At 40.0% G+C, this 20943-nt stretch overlaps 1 protein-coding gene and 1 pseudogene across 1 annotated transcript in view; both read right to left on the bottom strand.

The window, feature by feature from the left end:
• Positions 1-20943, bottom strand: part of LOC126940470 (peptidyl-prolyl cis-trans isomerase NIMA-interacting 4-like) — a 1058238-nt gene that overhangs the window by 633846 nt on the left and 403449 nt on the right. The gene's annotated exons all lie outside the window — the stretch shown is intronic.
• Positions 16037-17273, bottom strand: LOC126940462 (40S ribosomal protein S4-like; annotated as a pseudogene).

Below are 20943 nucleotides of genomic sequence, written 5' to 3'. Positions count from 1 at the left end.
TTTAGTTCACATTAAAGAAAATAATTAGGCAAAGGTTTTATATGAACTCTTTTGCCCACTTATTTAAAAATTTAAAAACAATGACTTACATGATTAAAGTCCAGTATAACAAAACATTGGATTGTTTTTTAGCTTTTCGTTTTATCATTGTATTGACTGCACACATGTATCTTGTGAGAGATGTTAGTCTAGTTGTTTTCTTATCTATGAAATTCTGCTAACAATTTTTATTTATGTGTGAAAAATGATTTTAAAAATATACAAAATGACAAATAAATATTTGTCTTTTTCCTCTTGTTGCTTCACAAAATCAAGTACCCAGTATAAAACTTCTGGTATTGCCAATCATGTCATCTGCAAACAGGGACAGTTTGACTTCTTCTTTTCCTAACTGAATACCCTTTATTTCTTTCTCTTGCCTAATTGCCCTGGCCAGAACTTCCAACACTATATTGAATAGGAGTGGTGAGAGGGGGCATCCCTGTCTTGTGCCAGTTTTCAAAGGGAATGCTTCCAGTTTTTGCCCATTCAGTATGATACTGGCTGTGGGTTTGTCATAAATAGCTCTTATTATTTTGAGATACGTTCCATCAATACCGAATTTATTGAGAGTTTTTAGCATGAAGGGGTGTTGAATTTTGTCGAAGGCCTTTTCTGCATCTATTGAGATAATCATGTGGTTTTTGTCTTTGGTTCTGTTTATATGCTGGATTACGTTTATTGATTTGCGTATGTTGAACCAGCCTTGCATCCCAGGGATGAAGCCCACTTGATCATGGTGGATAAGCTTTTTGATGTGCTGCTGGATTTGGTTTGCCAGTATTTTACTGAAGATTTTTGCATTGATGTTCATCAGGGATATTGGTCTAAAATTCTCTTTTTTTGTATGTGTCTCTGTCAGGCTTTGGTATCAGGATGATGTTGGCCTTGTAAAATGAGTTAGGGAGGATTCCCTCTTTTTCTATCGATTGGAATAGTTTCAGAAGGAATGGTACCAACTCCTCCTTGTACCTCTGGTAGAATTCGGCTGTGAATCCGTCTGGTCCTGGACTTTTTTGGTTGATAGGCTATTAATTACTGCCTCAATTTCAGAGCCTGCTATTGGTCTATTCAGGGATTCTACTTCTTCCTGGTTTAGTCTTGGGAGAGTGTAAGTGTCCAGGAAATTATCCATTTCTTCTAGGCTTTCTAGTTTATTTGTGTAGAGGTGTTTATGGTATTCTCTCATGGTAGTTTGTATTTCTGTGGGGTTGGTGGTGATATCCCCTTTATCATTTTTTACTGTATCTATTCGATTCTTCTCTCTTTTCTTCTTTATTAGTCTTGCTAGCGGTCTATCAATTTTGTTGATCTTTTCAAAAAACCAGCTCCTGGATTCATTGATTTTTTGGAGGGTTTTTTTGTGTCTCTATCTCCTTCAGTTCTCCTCTGATCTCAGTTATTTCTTACCTTCTGCTAGCTTTTGAATGTGTTTGCTCTTGCTTCTCTAGTTCTTTTAATTGTGCTGTTAGGGTGTCAGTTTTAGATCTTCACTGCTTTCTCTTGTGGGCATTTAGTGCTATAAATTTCCCTCTACACACTGCTTTAAATGTGTCCCAGAGATTCTGGTATGTTGTATCTTTGTTCTCATTGGTTTCAAAGAACATCTTTATTTCTGCCTTCATTTCGTTATGCACCCAGTAGTCATTCAGGAGCAGGTTGCTCAGTTTCCATGTAGTTGAGCGGTTTTGATTGAGTTTCTTAGTCCTGAGTTCTAGTTTAATTGCACTGTGGTCTGAGAGACAGTTTGTTATAATTTCTGTTCTTTTACATTTGCTGAGGAGTGCTTTACTTCCAACTATGTGGTCAATTTTGGTATAAGTGCAATGTGGTGCTGAGAAGAATGTATATTCTGTTGATTTGGGGTGGAGAGTTCTGTAGATGTCTATTAGGTCCGCTTGGTACAGAATTGAGTTCAATTCCTGGAAATCCTTGTTAACTTTCTGTCTCGTTGATCTGCCTAATGTTGACAGTGGGGTGTTAAAGTCTCCCATTATTATTGTATGGGAGTCTAAGTCTCTTTGTAAGTCTCTAAGGACTTGCTTTATGAATCCGGGTGCTCCTGTATTTGGTGCATATGTATTTAGAATAGTTAGCTCTTCCTGATGAATTGATCCCTTTACCATTATGTAGTGGCCTTCTTTGTCTCTTTTGATCTTTGATGGTTTAAAGTCTGCTTTATCAGAGACTAGGACTGTAACCCCTGCTTTTTTTTGTTTTCCATTTGCTTGGTAGATCTTCCTCCATCCCCTTATTTTGAGCCTATGTGTGTCTCTGCATGTGAGATGGGTCTCCTGAATACAGCAAACTGATGGGTCTTGACTCTTTATTCAATTTGCCAGTCTGTGTCTTTTAATTGGACCATTTAGTCCATTTACATTTAAGGTTAATATTGTTATGTGTGAACTTGATCCTGTCATTATGATATTAGCTTGTTATTTTGCTTGCTAGTTGATGCAGTTTCTTCCTAGCATCGATGGACTTTACATTCTGACATGTTTTTGCAATGGCTAGTACCTGTTGTTCCTTTCCATGTTTAGTGCTTCCTTCAGGATCTCTTGTAGGGCAGGCCTGGTGGTGACAAAATCTCTAAGCATTTGCTTGTCTGTAAAGGATTTTATTTCTCCTTCACTTACGAAACTTAGTTTGGCTGGATATGAAATTCTGGGTTGAAAATTCTTTTCTTTAACAATGTTGAATATCAGCCCCCACTCTCTTCTGGCTTGGAGAGTTTCTGCTGAGAAATCTGCTGTTAGTCTAACTGGCTTCCCTTTGTGTGTAACCTGACCTTTCTCTCTGGTTGCCCTTAACATTTTTTCCTTCATTTCAACTTTGGTGAATCTGACAATTACGTGTCTTGGAGTTGCTCTTCTCGAGGAGTATCTTTGTGGCGTTCTCTGTATTTCCTGATTTGGATGTTCTCTGTATTTCCTGAATTTACTAAGTTGGGGAAGTTCTCCTGGATGATGATATCCTGTAGAGTGTTTTCCAACTTGGTTCCATTTTCCCCGTCACTTTCAGGCACACCAATCAGACGTAGATTTGGTCTTTTCACATAATCCCATACTTCTTGGAGGCTTTGTTCATTTCTTTTTACTCTTTTTTTCTCCACACTTCTCTTCTTGCTTCATTTCATTCATCTGATCTTCAATCGCTGATACTCTTTCTTCCAGTTTATCGAGTCAGTTATTGAAACTTGTGCATTTGTCATGTATTTTTTGTGTTATGGTTTTCATCTCTATCAGTTCTTTTAAGGCCTTCTCTGCATTGATTATTCTAGTTATCCATTCATCCATTCTTTTTTCAAGGTTTTTAGTTTCTTTGCACTGGTTACGTAGTTCCTCCTTTAGCTCTGAGAAATTTGATCGACTGAAGCCTTCTTCTCTTAGCTCATCAAAGTCATTCTCTGTCCAGCTTTGTTCCATTGCTGGCGATGAGCTGCATTCCTTTGGAGGGGGAGATGCACTCTGATTGTTTGAATTTCCAGCTTTTCTGCACTCCTTTTTCCCCATCTTTGTGGTTTTATCTGCCTTTGGTCTTTGATGATGGTGATGTACTGATGGGGTTTTGGTGTGGGTGTCCTTTCTGTTTGTTAGTTTTCCTTCTAACAGTCAGGACCCTCAGCTATAGCTCTGTTGGAGTTTGCCTGAGGTCCACTCCAGACCCTGTGTGCCTGGGTATCAGCAGCGGAGGCTGCAGAAGATAGAATATTGCTGAACAGCGAGTGTTGCTGATTTTTGCTCTGGAAGCTTCGTCTCAGGGGTGTACCCCACCGTGTGAGGTGTGAGGTGTCAGTCTGTACCTAGTGGGGGATGTCTCCCAGTTAGGCTACTCAGGGGTCAGGGACCCACTTGAGCAGGCAGTCTGTCCGTTCTCAGATCTCAACCTCCGTGCTGAGAGATCCACTGCTCTCTTCAAAGCTGTCAGACAGGGGCATTTACCTCTGCCAAGGTTTCTGCTGCTTTTTGTTTAGCTATGCCCTGTCCCCAGAGGAGGAGTCTACAGAGGCAGGCCGGCCTCCTTGAGCTGCAGTGGGCTCCACCCCAATTCAAGCCTCCCAGCAGCTTTGTTTACCCACTTAAGACTCAGCAATGGCGGGCGCCCCTCCCCAGCCTCGCTGCCGCCTTGCAGTTAGATCTCAGACTGCTGTGCTAGCAATGACGGAGGCTCCGTGGGCGTGGGACCCTCTGGGCCAGGTGTGGGATATAATCTCCTGGTGTGCCGTTTGCTAAGACACTTGGTAAAGCGCAGTATTAGGGTGGGAGTTACCAGATTTTCCAGGTGTTGTGTGTCTCAGTTTCTCTTGGCTAGGAAAAGGGATTCCCTTCCCCCTTGCGCTTCCCAGATGAGGCGATGCCTCGCCCTACTTCAGCTGTCTCTGGTCAGGCTGCACCAGCTAGCTGACCAGCACCGATTGTCCGGCACTCCCCAGTGAGATGAACCTGGTACCTCAGTTGAAAATGCAGAAATCACCTGTCTTCTGTGTCACTTATGCTGGGGGCTGGAGGCTGGAGCTGTTTCTATTTGGCCATCTTGGGCGCACCTGCTTTTTTTTTTTTTTTTAGACAGATTCACTGTGTTGCCCAGGCTGGAGTGCAGTGGCGCAATCTCCACTCACAGCAACCTCCAATTCCCAGGTTTAAAGCGATTCTCCTGCCTCAGCCTCCCAAGTAGCTGGAACTACAGGTGCTCACCACCATTCCTGGCTAATTTTTTGTATTTTTAGTAGAGACGGGGTTTCACTGTGTTAGCCAGGATGGTGTGGATCTCCTGACTTCCTGATCCACCCGCCTCAGCCTCCCAAAGTGCTGGGATTACAGGCGTGAGCCACCATGCCCAGCTAATTTTTTTATATTTTTAGTAGAGATGGGGTTTCACCATGTTGGCCAGGCTGGTCTTAAATTCGTAACCTCAGGTGATCCACCTGCCTCAGCCTCCCAAAGAGCTAGGATTACAGATGTGAGCCACCGCGCCCGGGCTTTTTTAACTTTTTGACTCACCTGTAATAACACTTAGATTAAATCACATGGCCAGGCTTGGTGTCTCATGCCTGTAATCCCAGCACTTTGGAAGACCGAGGCGGGCAGATCAGGAGGTCAGGAGACCGAGACCATCATGGCTAAGATGGTACAACCCCGTCTCTACTAGAAATACAAAAATTAGTTGGGGGTGGTGGCTTGCACCTGTAGTCCCAGCTACTCGGGAGGCTGAGGCAGGAGAATAATTTGAACCCGGGAGGCAGAGGTTGCAGTGAGCTAAGATCATGCCACTGCACTCAAGCTTGGTGACAGAGTGAGACTCTGTCTCAAAAAGAAAGAAAAAAAGAAAAAACAAACCAACACACACACACACACACACACACACACACACACACAGCTGGATGCAGTGGCTCACACCTGTAATCCCAGCACTTTGGGAAGCTGAGGCAGGCGGATTGCTTGAGTCCAGGAGTTCGAGACCACCCTGGGCAACATGGTGAAACCCTGTCTCTACTAAACATACAAAAAATTAGCTAGGCATGGTGGTACATGCCTGTAGTCCCAACTACTCGGCAGGCTGAGGTGGAAGAATCACCTGAGCCCAGGAAATTGAGGCTACAGTGAGGTGTGATGGCACCACATCTGCCTGGGCAACCAGAGTGAGATCCTGTCTCAAAACAAAACAAACTCCCCAAAAGAAAAAAACAAACACACACACATTGTATCCCTGTACAAAAATATTGCCCTTCTTTATAGCCTTATTCTATATGCTATTTTCTATTTATTTACTTTATAAACTTGTTGCTAAAAACTAAGACACAAACACACACATTAGCCTAGGCCAGCACAAGCTCAGGATCCTGAATGTCATCATCTTCCATCTCCACATGGTATCCTGCATGGTCTTCAGAGGCAATAACAGGCATGGAGCTGTCGTCTCCCACCATAACAATGCCTTTGGATACCTCCTGCAGGAGCTGCCTGAGGTTATTTTACAGTTAACCCTTTTTTTAATAAATAGAGGAACATATTCTAAAATAATGGTAAAAAGTTTAATATACTAAATATATAAACCAGTAATAGTCATTAATGATCAAGTATTATGTACTGCACATAACTGTATGTACTTTACTTTTATATGACTGGCAGTATAGTAGGTTTGTTTACACCAATTTATCACCACAAACATATGAGTAAGCTGTTGTGCTCTGACATTACAATTGATGTCACTAGGCCTAAGAATTTTTCAGCTCCATTATAATCTTATGGAACAGTTGTACATGTGGTGCATCCATGATGTACAATAAACAAATATTTTCCAACTCATAAAACACAAGTAGAGGAAAAAGTTACTTATATTTTTAAATTTTTGAGACTATAGTGCACATTCATTATCCATTGTTCAAATGATAATCTGGTTAATCATATTAGTTTTAAAAGCTGTAGTACCAGTATTTTAGTGCCAAATGGCAGTTTCATAAAAATTTGTTCTTCTACTAAAAGTTATCTTATTACCACATTGGATTCATTGCATGTATGAAAACACTGCACAATTACTATGAAAGAAATTTGGAAACATTATCACTTATCTTTTCTAACACAATAAGAGCTCCCCATTTTTCAGCATCTACTAGATGACAGGTATAAGCCAGGAACCACACATACATTCTTTCTAATCTTGGCAACAGCCCTGCAGTGACAGAGATCACCAGTCAGTCCCACTCCCACCCAACACCTATCCTCTCCTTCCTTACTAATTCCCTGAGTTTGGTTGGAAGTGGCCATATGTGCAGCCAAAAACTACATTTCCCAGCCTCCTGTGCAAATAGAATTGCCCATGTGATATAGTTGGCCAATCAGATCAATAATTGGCCACTTAGACACAGTTCTAGAAAAATCTCTCTTTTTTTTTTTGAGACAAAGTTTTGCTCTTGTTGCCCAGACTAGAGTGCAATGGCCCGGTCTCAGCTCACTGCAACCTCTGTGTCCTGGGTTCAAGTGATTCTCCTGCCTCAGCCTCCCAAGTAGCTGGGATTACAGGCACCCACTGCTACACCCGGCTAATTTTTGTATGTTTAGTAGAGATGAGGTTTTCACCATGTCGGTCAGGCTAGTCTCGAACTCCTGACCTCAGGCAATCCACCCGCCTTGGCCTCCCCAAAGTGCTGGGGTTACAGGCATGAGCCAGAAAATCTCTTTTTTAAGGAAGGCCAGCTCAGCTGGTATGCTTTCTTTTCTCCTTCCTATTACTTCTACCAAACCAAATCTACAATACTTGAGGTGAATTAGGTAATTATGAGTTGACAAGCACATATTGAGAATGACTGAACGAGAAAACAGAAAGCTTAATGTTCCTGATGACATTATGAAGTACACAGTGGACAGATGAGGCCTGGACTGACTACCTCAGACATATGTGATAAAAATAACACTTGTTTTTCAGGTGAACCCTTGTTATTCCCAGATGAATGCAACTCTCAATTGATTCATCTGCAAAGAAAATGTTGACTTTTAAATTAGTGTCTGACAAGAGATAACCCAGCTGGTAGAAAATAGAATAATTTGATACATAGATATCAGAAGAATTAATGATCTGATTTAAAAGTGTTTTGAGATCCTTGGATTTAAAGTGTTATATATCATGGAGAAGACATAATGTTAAGGGCTATATAAACATTTCCCTTAATTTTATTTCAATAAGTTTCTACCTGGGCAAGTTTCTTTAACCCTAGTTCTCACTTTACTCATTTTTAAAAAATTAGAGACAGATGGGGTCTTGCTATGTTGCCCAGGCTGGAGGGCAGTGGCTATTCACAGGTGCCATCCCACTACTGATCAGCATGGGAATTTTGACCTGCTCCATTTCTAGATTGGACTGTTTCACCCCTCCTTAGGAAACCTGGTGGTTCCCTGTCCCGAGAAGTTACCATATTAATGCCAAACAGTGCAGACACCTGCTTGGCATAGCACACTATAGCCCAGAACTCTTGTGCTCAAACAGTTCTCCTGTCTCAGCCACCTGAGTAGCTGAGACTAAAAGTGCACACCACTCTGCCTGTCCATTTACTCATTTTTAATACTAGAGAAGTGCACTCAATTATTTCTAAGATTCCTTACAGAGACTATTAACATGCTGTACACATTGGCTTATCATGAAAAAACAATGATGATGATAACCTAACCTGCTCCTAAATGCATAATTCCTCATAATCTTGTGAATACAAGTGAGCCACAAATGTTCATGACACAAACTTTAGGATGTAACAATCATATTCTCCCTAAGACTTAGAGGAACAGTGTAAGAAGATATGTAGTATTAGATGCAGTATTGAGGATTCACATGAAAGTGCTAAAAGAATGTGGACTTCAGTCTTTATTTTTGCTTTCCTAGATAGATTATGTTTTTATTAAAAGAATGATCAAAAGTACCATACAAAATACAACACAGGATATAGTGAAAGTTCCCTTATCCAACACTGGTATTGTGATTGGTGGAGGGAAAATGTCAATTTAAATAGAGAAATTTAAAAATGATACATATATATCTTTAATTTTAAATTTTAACTTAAACTACAAATGTATTTCATTTGCCAGCAAAATATCTGTAGATTTCTACTCACTTTTTCGAGGCTTTTGCAGTTGTTTTGCTTACACTTAATTGGGCAGTAATTTCTTTAGTGACTGACTTTTGTTTCATATTTCACTGGTTTACATATTTAACTAATTAATTTCAATAACAAGTTTAATTGGTATAAGCAGGTTTGAGAAAAAGGCAACTGACTTCAGTAGCATGAAACTTGTAGTGGAAGCAGAGGTTCACAAATGTATCAGAGGGAATTCTACTAGTTTTGAGCTACAAGCATGTGTTAAAGAACAAGAGCCAGACATGATGATTTGTACCTATAGTCCAATTACAAGGGACGCTGAGGCAGGAGAATCACTGGACCCCAGGAGTTCGAGGCTGCAGTGAGCTATGATCATGCCATTGCACCCAAGCCTGGGCGACAGAACAAGACCCTATCTCTAAATAGAAAAAGTAAAAAAGGAACAAGAAGCATCAGTTAATCTGGCAAATTAAGTAGATGTAATGAGAGCTCCTTATGTGCCTATCATCAGTGACAGATATTGCATAATAAGATATTAAGCTATTTTATTCACACTTTTAGAACATGGGTCTTTGGAGATTAGTGAACTGAATATTAAAATGATATTCTCACTAACATCCCCTTTAACCTTCCCATTTTCCTGTGAGCAAATTCCTGCCTTACAAGATACTTTGTTGATGGTCTCCCTGACATTTTCCTTTATGCCTGTATCTCCCTTGAATCCCGGTTCCTATAGTCATCACAGGGTTGGGAGACCTGTCTCTAACCCCCAATTCCCACAGGTGGGCCAACAATAAGTGCTGTCATACTTACCCAGCATCTTGCCTCTGAATTCAGATCCAGGTTCTTGTTCCATTTTGCTTTGTGACCTTGGACTATGTTAATTAATATTGCTTAGTTTCCATTTCTTTTTCTGAAAAAGTAGGAACACTTAGCTTACAGGTGTGTTAGATTAAATGACCTTGGGGAAGCTCTAACACAAGTAGACAGTGAAGTGTCTGTTTTCTTTAATGCCATTTCCTTAATATCAGTAATATTTTGCCTTTGCCTATTACTTCCCATCACATTCCTGACACAGCGCTCTGAACCCTCACAGGCATGCTTGTTGAATCTCCTAGAGGTTGACCACCTGCTTGCCAGCGTGGCATCTCTGCCCATCAAGAATTCAGATGACTCGCTTGTCCATATTATTCCCATAGCTACCAAAGCAATCTCCCTGAAGAACCTGGCTGGGTTTTTAGTCTCACTGGTTAGTGTGGGCAGCTCTCCACTTCTCACAGCTCCCTCTGCATACATCCTCTCCACCTCTGATTTCCTCTATAATTGTCATTCAACACATATTAAACATTTACTAAATACTGGTTATATTAGGGTTCTCCAGAGAAAAAAAAGCAATGAAAGATCTATCTATCTATCTATCTATCTATCTATCTATCTATCTATCTATCTATCTATCTATAAATCATCCATCTGGAGGTTTATTATAAGGAATTGACTCACATGATTATGGAGACTAAATCCCAAGATTAGAAGTTGGAAAACTGGAGACCAGGAGAGTCAGTGGTATAGTTCTAGTCTTCCCCGAAGGCCTGAGAACCAGGAGAGCAGATGGTAAAATTGCCATCTGAAGGCAAGTGGGCTCAAGGCCTGAGAAGAGCCAGTATTACAGTTTGAGCCTGAAGTCAGAAAAACACCAATGTTCCAGCTCAAAGGCAGTCAGGCAGAAAGAACTCTCTCTTACTTAGCCTTTTTGTTCTATTTAGCCCTCAACTGATTGCATGAGGTCCACCCACATTAGGAATGGCAGTTTGCTTTACTTAGTCTACAGATTCAAATGTTAATCTCATCCAGAAACACCCTCATAGACACACCAAGAATAATGTTTGAGCAAATATCTGGGTATCCTGTGATCCAGTCAAGTCAACACATAAAATTAACCATCACACTGGGAATTGTGCTAGTTACTTTGCTCGTATTCTTGTCATTATTTCTGGTCTCAGAGAAGTCATTGCTCCATCTTTCACATCCTAATGGCCCCACCTATGAAGCTGACCCTGTTCTCTCCTGCTCCAGAGAGCTGCCATACCAATTATACCTTTCTCACAGCCTCAGTTTTTCCTTGCTCTTTTTCTACCTAAAAACATATTCAAGTTTTTCCTTCATATTTTCTTGTTCAAAAAGAGAAGTTATATATTCTCTGACTTCATTCACTAAAACTCCTAGTGATCTAATTTACCTTATTTCTTCTGTATCTATATTCCATTAAAAAGACTTATAAAAGTCAACAATGGCTTTATCAATCTAACAGTCTTAGTCTTTGCTTCATTTGATGTTTTGGTAATTTTTTTAAAAAAACCTACTTGCTTTTCTAAGAGCAAAAGAGAAATTATTCTTTTCCCTTTGCTTTGACAAGTCAGGTCCCTTGTTCCATACCGTCTTCTCTGCTAATTTTTAAAGTTCCTCTTTCTTGTACTTTTTCCTTGGGCAAACGTTCCTTATAGTATTTTGAACTCTTTTTTTGGGGGGGGGAGGCATTTATCAAATTCCACTCCATGTTTTAGTTATTTCAATAGTATAGGCTCAAAAGGGAATCACCTAGACTTTGGCTATCTCTATCAGAAAGATTTTCCTGGTTAAAATGTTGTAACATATACATGCAAGCTTTAAGTGAATGGTTCAGATCTCTAATAATTCTCTATGCAGGCTTATGTAATTTGCAAAGCTATTAAAAAATTCTAGCTGAAACAGTTTCTCTAAAAAACTTTTGTAAACTGTTTTTCCACAGAGAATACTGCATATATAAACTGACTTAACTTTGCAGGTGAACAATCTGGCCATATGTATAAAGAGCTCTAAAAACCCATTAATAAATTCCCATTCTTGACATTCATCCTAAGGAACTAATTGGAGATGCCTTAAGTCATCCCTGACTCCTTTCTCTCAAACCCCACACTAAGCCAATAAAAACCCATTTCTCACCACCTTTACTGTTATCCCCACTGTCCAAAAGCCAACATCATTGCCCACCTGGATTACAGCAATAACCTCCTGACTTTTCCGTTTCTACCCTCTATAGTCTACTCTCACAGAATAGCCAAAATGATCAGATAGCCCTCTGTGCACAACCCTCCAATGCTCTCCTATCTCTGGGCATAGAGGCCAAATTCCACTTAGCATCAGAAGGTCCTCTTGGACTTCTTCACCTCCTACAGCTTTCCTATGAACTCCGCGTCAGCTATTCTGGCCTCCTTGCTGCTGTTCCTTAAATATGCTAGATCCACTCCAAACTCAGGGTCTTTACATGCTTCTCTTTGCCTAGAATGTTTTTCTCCAATATCCACCTGGTTTGCTGCCTCACCACCTTCAGGTATTTGATCAAATGTCATTTTCTCTTTCTTTCCTGACCATCCTATTTAAAACTATAATCCCAAGGCCCCTATATCATCACTTCTTATTCCCCATCCCTGATTTAGTTTTCTCCAGAGTACTCATCACTATTTGATGTAATTTATAGTTTACGTCCTTATTGTCTCTCTTTCCTCCTCCCCATGAGGTCAGGGACTTTGGACTGTTTGTTCACTAATGTATCTCCAACATCCAAAGCAGTAAATAGTGTTCAAAGAATAGTAGTTGAATTATTACAAATATCTATGTATAGAGCTGTCCAATGCAATGTTATTTATAAAACTAAAACATTTAGAAATTAACAAAATGTCTTGTCATAAGAGGAAAATAAATCACAATATATCTATGGGATAAATTATGCACTTATGAAAAGTCATAATTTTACAAATTATTTAATGATATGAAAAATGCTCACCTTATGCTGTGGAAAAAACAGGAAAAAAAGAATATATAATAAAACCCCACTTTTATTTAAAACATAGAGGAGGGAATATATACAAAAATGTTATTAGTGGCTATATCTGGGTAGTGAGATTAGAAGTGATATTTGTTTTTCTCTCTTATATTTATATTTGCAAATGCTTGACAATAAGTTCTTTTAAATTCAAAAAAGACAGAAAATTGTAAAGCTTTGAGGAAAAAAAATGTTTCCTCATTCATTTTCTTTTTAATCCCCTCTAATCTGAATGAATTTCTCACTCCAGTTAGAGATACAGTTTGCACATATCTTTTGGCACTGATCATATTCTGCTAGTGTTTTGTATCTTTATTTCCTCTATTAGGCCATATACTTTCTGAAGGCAAAAACCATGTCTTATTTACAATTTTAGAGCCTATAAAACCTATCTCTACATTCAATAATTAGCTGAAAGAAAATGTTTTAATAGCCAGGAATAATGTATAAATGTGTAGTATTAGTTGCTTAAGGAAGCCATCAAGTTACGTAATTTTCCTAAAATGATCTGATGTCCCTCTTGACCATTTGGAAATATTTAAGGTTTAAAGCTATATTATTAATAGAATGATGACTGCAGTATAAGCATTTTTAGGTTTTGGCCCATCTTCCTGTTGCCTTTATTTATATATATTTTATTATCTGTTGATACATTATATTAAAATTTTTGATTCTGTAGTAAATTTGGAAATGGTAGATTTCAGGACACATTATGTTAGTTAGGTTAAGTTATGTTAGTTAAGCTGGCATAACAAATAGACCATGGCACAAATGGATCCAAAACATAATGACTCACATACAACAAAAGTTTATTTCTTTCTTTAAGGGTGGATGTTCCTGGTTGGCTGACAGTTTTTCTCCACATATTTAGGGTCCCAGTGCCTTCTAATTTATGGCTTCCCAGGTTATACAGCATTGTCCACTGTATGCTATTTGTATTTACAAACCTCTGCTTCCAGCATGTTAGGTTGTAAGTGTAGTGAGGGCATAGAATTGCCAGACTCAGCAAATAAAAACACAGGAAGCCCAGTCAAATTTGAATTTCAGATTATCAACACATTTGGTATACATTTTAGTATAAGTATATTCCAAATATCACACAGTATGTTTAGTATAAGTATCACATAAACATATTTATACTAAAAAATTATGTGTTTTTATCTGAAATACCAATTCAGTTGAGTCCTGTGTTTTCTCTGGCAACCCTATGAGGGTGGTGATTCCATCTATCTCAGTTACGACTGAATCCCCAGAATCTAAAACAGTACCTGACTACTATAAATAAGATCAAGAAGTATCTCAATAACATTTAATGAATAATTGATTTTCTGTCAATCAGAACCCTTATTAGCAAAGAATACTGATTAATACTAATTAATACTAATACTGCTATTAATAAGGATTTGTATTAAGCATTAGTGAGGGATACATATTAATACTTGTTATTAATAAGAATACTTATTAAGTATCAGCAAAGAATATTTACCAACAGATAATAATTTAATATCAGCATAGCAAACTGCAAATGTTTAACTAAAGTTCATGTCTTAGTCAGTTTAGGCTGCAATTACAAAATACCATAAAACTGGCGGGCACAGTGGCTCACGCCAGTAATCCTAGCACTTTGGGAGGTCGAGGCGGGTGGATCACTTGAGGTCAGGAGTTCGAAATCAGCCTGGCCAACATGGTGAAACCCCGTCTTTACTAAAAATATGAGAAAATTAGCTGGGCGTCATGGCAGGCACCTGTAATTCCAGCTACTTGGGAGGCTGAGGCAAGAGAACTGCTTGAACCTGGGAGGTGGAGGTTGCAGTGAGCCAAGATTGTGCCACTGCACTCTGGCCTGGATGACAGAGCAAGACTCTGCCGAAAACAAAACAAAACAAAACAAAACAAAACAAAACGAACAAACCATAAACCAGATTGTTTATAAAAACAAATTTATCATACTTGTGGAGACTAGGAAGTCCAAGATCAAGGTGCCGGCAGATTTACTGTCTGGTGAGGACCTGGTTTGTAGATGGTGTCTTCTTGCTCTGTCCTCACGTGAGGTGAATGAGCTCCCCCAGGCCTCTTTTATAAAGGCAGTAATCTCATTCATGAGGTCTCTGCCTAATCACCTCCCAAAAGTCCTGCCTCTTAATATCATCACCTTGGGGGTCAGGATTTGAACATATGAATTTTGATGGGACACAAACATTCAGACTACAGCACTTCAGTAAAATAAATAGATAAAATTGGGTTTTCCTTAGGTGTCTGCACAGCTCTGTCCAGTCTCTACTGAAACATCATTGACACCCTCAGTGACACCTTTCCCTGTTCTCCATGTCTTAAACTCCAAACCTCCTCCTTCTGCAGCACTTCATTTCCTTTCCCTGCTTTATTCTTCCTTTTTAACACTTAATGTGAATATACCACATATTATACTTATTTGTCTATCTTTCTCACCAGAATGTAGACTTCATAAGGACAGGCATTATTTCCCGTTTTATTCATTGCTACATTCCCAGCTCCTACACATAGGAGACAGTCAATAAATATTTGTTAAGCAAATGACTGAATAAATACCATTTGTCCTTTAGAAATGAGTTATACATCTTATTAGAATATAGTTATCAGTAGCTTGATGATATTCACCTTACATGACACAAGATGACTTTAATCACACAATATCATGATTCTGCTTGCATCAACTCAGTTCACCAAGTCCTGTCCATTCTATCATCACAATGTCTTTGATAATCCTCTTCTCACCTTCCCTGTTGCCACTTCCTAAGTGCTTTAATGTGTTCTGTGGATTAATGCAGAAATTGTCAACTGGGCGCAGGGGCTCATGGCTGTAATCCCAGCACTTTGAGAGGCTGAGGGTGGGTCTCTCGAGTCAAGGAGTTTGAGACCAGCCTGGGCAACATGGCAAAACCCTGGCTCTACTAAAAACACAAAAATTAGCTGAGTGTGGTGGTGCATGCCTGTAATCCCAGCTACTTGGAAGGCTGAGGCACGAGAATTGCTTGAACCTGAGAGGCGGAGGTTGTAGTGAGCAGAGATTGTGCCACTGCACTCCAGGCTAGGTTACAGAGTGAGATTCCACCTAAAAAAAAAAAAAAAAAAAAAAAAAAAAAAAATTGTCTAACTAGTCTCCTTACCCATTGTCTTCTCATTCTAATCCATTCTCCAAATCACTACTGAATTTATCTTTCTAAAATAAGAATCTGATTATTGGGTGTGTTTTGCATTGCTATAAAAGAATACCCAAGGCTGGGTAATTTATAAAGAAAAAAGGTTTACACCGGGCACTGTGGCTCACGCCTATAATCCCAGCACTTTGGGAGGCTGAGGTAGGCAGATCACCAGAGGTCAGGAGTTCGAGACCAGCCCGGCCAACATAGTGAAACCCCATCTCTACTAAAAATACAAAATTAGCTGGGCGTGGTGGCAGATGCCAATAATCTCAGCTACCTGGGAGGCTGAGGCAGGAGAATCACTTGAACCTGGGAGGCAGAGGTTGCAATGAGCCAAGATAGTGCCATTGCACTTCAGCCTGGGCGACAGAGCAAGACTCTAAATCAAAAAAAAAAAGAAAAGAGGTTTATTTGGTGCATGGTTCTGCAGGCTGTACAAGATGCATGCATGGCATGAGCCTCTGATTTTTTTTTTCTTTTCTATTAATCATGCCACATTTTTAATTACGTACAAAGATCTAACATGTCACCCTGGGACCAATTCACCCACTGCTCTGTTTGGCAGTCTTTCGTCTCTCTCTTCAGCAATGGTGAGGCAGATACCCTTTCCTCAGGGAAGAGAAATCCATAGTTTGGCACCCTTGCCAATAACAAAAATCTTGGAAAGTCAAGTGGTAAAGCTGTTGCCATTGGTATCTTTCATGTGAACCATGTCAAAAGATCCAGGGTGCCTCTCTCTGTTGGTGATCACACTAATTCTTCCCAGGTTAGCATCGCCAGTCACCATACACAGGTGACCAGTGTCAAATTTGATGAAATCAGTAATCTTGCCAGTCTCCAAATCAATCTGAATGGTATCATTCACCTTGATGAGAGGATCAGGGTGGTGGATGGTGTGACCATCATGAGTCACCAGATGAGGGATTCCTTTTGTGCCCACAAAGATTTTTCTCACTTTGTACAACTTGTACTTGGCCTCCTCAGGTGTAATATGATGTACAGCAAAGCGACTCTTGGTGTCATAGATTAGACGGAAATCCTCTTCTGTCTTGTCGATGCTAATGACATCCGTGAATCCAGCAGGGTAGGTTATATCAGTTCAGACCTTGCCTTCAATTTTAATAAACCGCTGCATGCAAATTTTACTTCATCTCCTGTCAAGGCATACTTAAGTCTGTTCCTTAGGAAAATGATGAGGGGGAGACACTCTCTCAACTTGTGGGGACCGGTGGATGGACAAGGAACAAACATACTGGTCAATTTATCCAGCATCCAATGCTTTGGAGTTGCTACATGCTTCAGATGCTTCTTGGGACCACAAGCCACGGCTGCGTTAGGCAAGGAAAGAGTGAGCCGCTGCTTTTGGAAGCTTCCAATGATGATGGAAAGGGAAGGAGAGTGGTGTGTCACATGACGAGAGAGGAAGCAAGAGGGAAATGGGAGAAAAGTCCCAGGCTCTTTTTAACAACCAGATCTTGCAGAAACAAAGAGTGAGAATTCACTCAATCCTCAGACAATAGCACCGAGCCATTCATGAGGGACTTGTCCCCATGATCCAATCACCTCCACCAGACCCCACCATCAATACTGGGGATCAGATTTCACATGAGATTTGATATAGCCAAATTATATCATCAGGGTCACTCCCTGATCCCAAAACTTTTATCACCCCAATAATAAGATTCAAAATTTCTTAGTTGAGCACATGAAACCCTTCTTGACATGGCCCAGCATCCAGTCCTACCACTCTCCCACACATGTAGTTGAAGCTCTAAACTGCCCCTTCTTACCCACTCATGCATCCTCATGACTTGACTGCTCAAATATCACTTCCTTTGTGAGAGTTAGGTGCTCTATCCTCAGTGCTCACAGAGCTCTTTGTACATTCTCCTAATAACACATATTTTAATAGCTGCCAGCAATAAATGATATTTTGCCAAATCTAAGACGTACACTTCTTTCCAATATTTCTAAAATTGGAATGGCATCTTACAATCATGGCATCTTACAATGTTGTCACCAGAAGGCAGTTGTGATGTAGTTGTCTTAGCCTGAACATGTGCAAACTTCCTGGTTATTCCTGGTGGCATGACTAGACAACTGCAAACCCCTGAGATTTCAGTCAACTAATCATTTAAAAAAGGATTTAGCCGGGCGCAGTGGCTCACGCCTGTAATTCCAGCACTTTGGGAGACCAAGGAGAGCGGATCACGAGGTCAAGAGATCGAGACCATCCTAGCGAACACAGTGAAACCCCATCTCTACTAAAAATACAAAAATAATTAGCCGGGCGTGGTGGCGGGCGCCTGTAGTCCCAGCTACTCTGGAGGCTGGGGCAGGAGAATGGCAAGAACCGGGGGGCGGAGCTTGCAGTGAGTGGAGATCGCGCCCCTGCACTCCAGCCTGGGCGATGGAGCGAGACTCTGTCTCAAAAAAAAAAAAAAAAAAAAAAAAAAAAAAGACAGAGAAAGGATTTAAATCCTGGTTGTGATCTGAAAACCCTGGTTGTGATCTGAAAACCCTTCATTGATACCTTTGAGTTGGAATAAGAAAGCACCAGCATTAAAACTCCAACAGTTTGCAACAAAAACTGTTGGACCCCAACAGTTTGCAAAAAAATACCAAAGATAATAGTGGAATATTATTTTTAAAAATGTTGCATCACTAATGCTCTTAGCAGAATTCAATACAATGTGGAAAAATTCTATGTGATAAAAAACCACTGTGTCATAGTTTAAGTAGCAGCATTTCCCTCTGGCCCCCTCCATCGTCCAAAAATAATGGTGTTTGTTACAACTCATGATCTTAAAATTGATAAAATATGGTATGTTACCTCGAACTGTCAAACGAACCTTGTAAGTCATCTTATTTTATACCTGGGGTCTGCTGACATAATATTGTATTCTCATTCTGTTTATCTGTCTTGTCTTTCCACTAGATTATAAATTCTCTGAGGACCTACCACTGTGGCTGTCACATATTAGGTGTGGAATTAATACTGGTTGAAAGAATGACTGCAATGTTTATGTTCTTCTGCTGTTCCACTTTGATTCTAATTGTCAATCTGGATATATCCATTTTCAGGGCTGATCTTGAATTGTCTGAGACTTCAACTATTACTGTAAAACACCACTCATTGGAAAGATCTAATTTCTTAATAGTCATCTCTACTAGCATTTTCTTTCGAGGGCTGATATAACATTAGTATGACCAAAATTAAATTTTCTTAGATATGTATTAACTGATTACATTGGCTGGATAGTTTCACATCTAATTTTTTCATGCTTAAAACTTTTATATGTTATTTGATGTTCTCAACCTCTCCATATCATTGACTAATGTGATCTCAAAGAGAGTAGTATAGCAGAACACTGAGGAAATGGTAAGACAGCCAAAAGAAACTCTGTTAGGTTACATATGAGGAACACTAAGTTCATCTGATTATTCTGCTCAGATGGCACATCTGGATACCATAAACCAAGTCATTGGCACATAATTATTTTTAAACTGTGTTACCCTGCTTAATTGGTTTAAAATAATTTAAAAGGGCTCTGGTTGGCTCTTACAAATGAATCTAATTCATCAGTTTTAATTCTGTTAGAATAGCTTCGTTTCAACAATTTAGGTTATTATTTAAGCCAGGGTCATCATTCTTTCAAAGGTTTTCATATAATTTATTTTTCCCTTTTAAATTGAAGCAAGAGCATTAAGAAAACATTCCTTTAAAAACAGCAGCAAAGAGGAAGTTTTCTCCAATACACCTATTCGGACCATTGCCCTCTCAGAAAAATCTTTCCTAATTCTTTAGACTGCAACATTACAAGGCGTAGCACAGACTACTCTAACTAGTTTTCTCTCTACCACTGCAAGAGCTCACTGTTTCTTCAGGTGAGTCTGGTGAAATACTTGTCTTGCATTTGGAGGCCATATTTTAGAAAAATAAGGCTGAATATAACCAGCATCTTTCTAGAATCACAGATAGAAGTTGACTGAAGAAGAGATTCATGTTTTTCATCTTTTGCTCACTCCAGGACCTAAGGTCACTGAGGGAAGAGTGGGAATCTCCAGCAGTACTTGGTTTTTTCTTTTTCACCAAACATAGTTGAATTCATAAATATGCATATGATACAATTCCATTGTTAAATATATTGGTGATCACCCACGGTATTTTTTTTTCCCTCTACTGTGCAGATTTATTTTAGGAATTCTATTTAAAAGTGCAGTTAACTCTTAGGTTTTGTGAATTTTTAAAGTTATTTACTGAGTACTACTAGATGCCAGATACATACATTATTCTTATACATTAAGCATGTGGTTCCTAATCAGAATTATGTATAAGATTCACCTGAAGAACTTTAAAGAAAAAAAAAGAAATGACCAAAGCGTATCTCAAATCTACTGAATTCCTTTCCTCTGGGGATGGGCACTTGGTACATTATTTTTTTAAGCCTTATGGGTGATGCTGATGTGCATTTCTTGGCTAATAACCACTGCTTTAAGCCACCATACACCAACAGCTAAACAGTCAACCAGAGTCACTAATAATAAACTTGGCTTATTTCACAACTTTGTCTAGGGACGGCTTGTCAATGCTTCCTGGTTCTTGACTGCTGTCTAGGTATGGCCTCATTTCTTCCCTATTCTGCCTTAGCGCCTCACCTTCCACTACGTCTGGACTTCTGAACTAGACATGTAATCTTTGATCTCAGAAGTCATCATCATAAGCATAGGTTCTGGTTGTGGCTGGCTCACTGAACTTGGCTTTCCTTACCTTTGCGTCTAACCCTATCTCTACTACATACTTTCACTTATGACCCTAGTATGAAAACCTGGTAACACCATCGAGTCAGGGAAGAAAGTGCCATGATGGTGATGATGGCAGTGGCCCGTCTGAAGTGGCTGCTGCCCTGACGCTGGCTACAATCCAGGAGGCATGGCTAGGGCCGTGGTGCTCCATGGAGCCAGCAAGAGCTGGGAACAGGCAGAAGCCCTGCCCCCTTCCAAGTTGGAAGAGTGGGAGTCCTGCCCTCCTGGGTGCAGCTGTAGCCACCCAGTCATGGCAGTGGATCCATTCATCTCCGCACTCTCAGGGACCAGGAAGCTCCCTGCTCCCGCCAGCTTGGAAGTGCCTGCTCCCACTGCCTGGCCTCTCCCTGCTCCCAGCACCCACTCTGATTTCAGAACAAAGTTGTGACCGAGCCTGGCTGCTGTCGCGACCTGTCCAGGTGTGTACGTGCTTGGGGCAGCATTGACACGCAAGCCCCCTGCTGCCTCGGTCC

This window comes from Macaca thibetana, chromosome 17 (assembly GCF_024542745.1).
Source record: "Macaca thibetana thibetana isolate TM-01 chromosome 17, ASM2454274v1, whole genome shotgun sequence".
Taxonomy (NCBI): domain Eukaryota; kingdom Metazoa; phylum Chordata; class Mammalia; order Primates; family Cercopithecidae; genus Macaca; species Macaca thibetana.
Note: the sequence above shows the minus strand (reverse complement) of the source record. Positions and strands in the feature narration are given on the sequence as shown.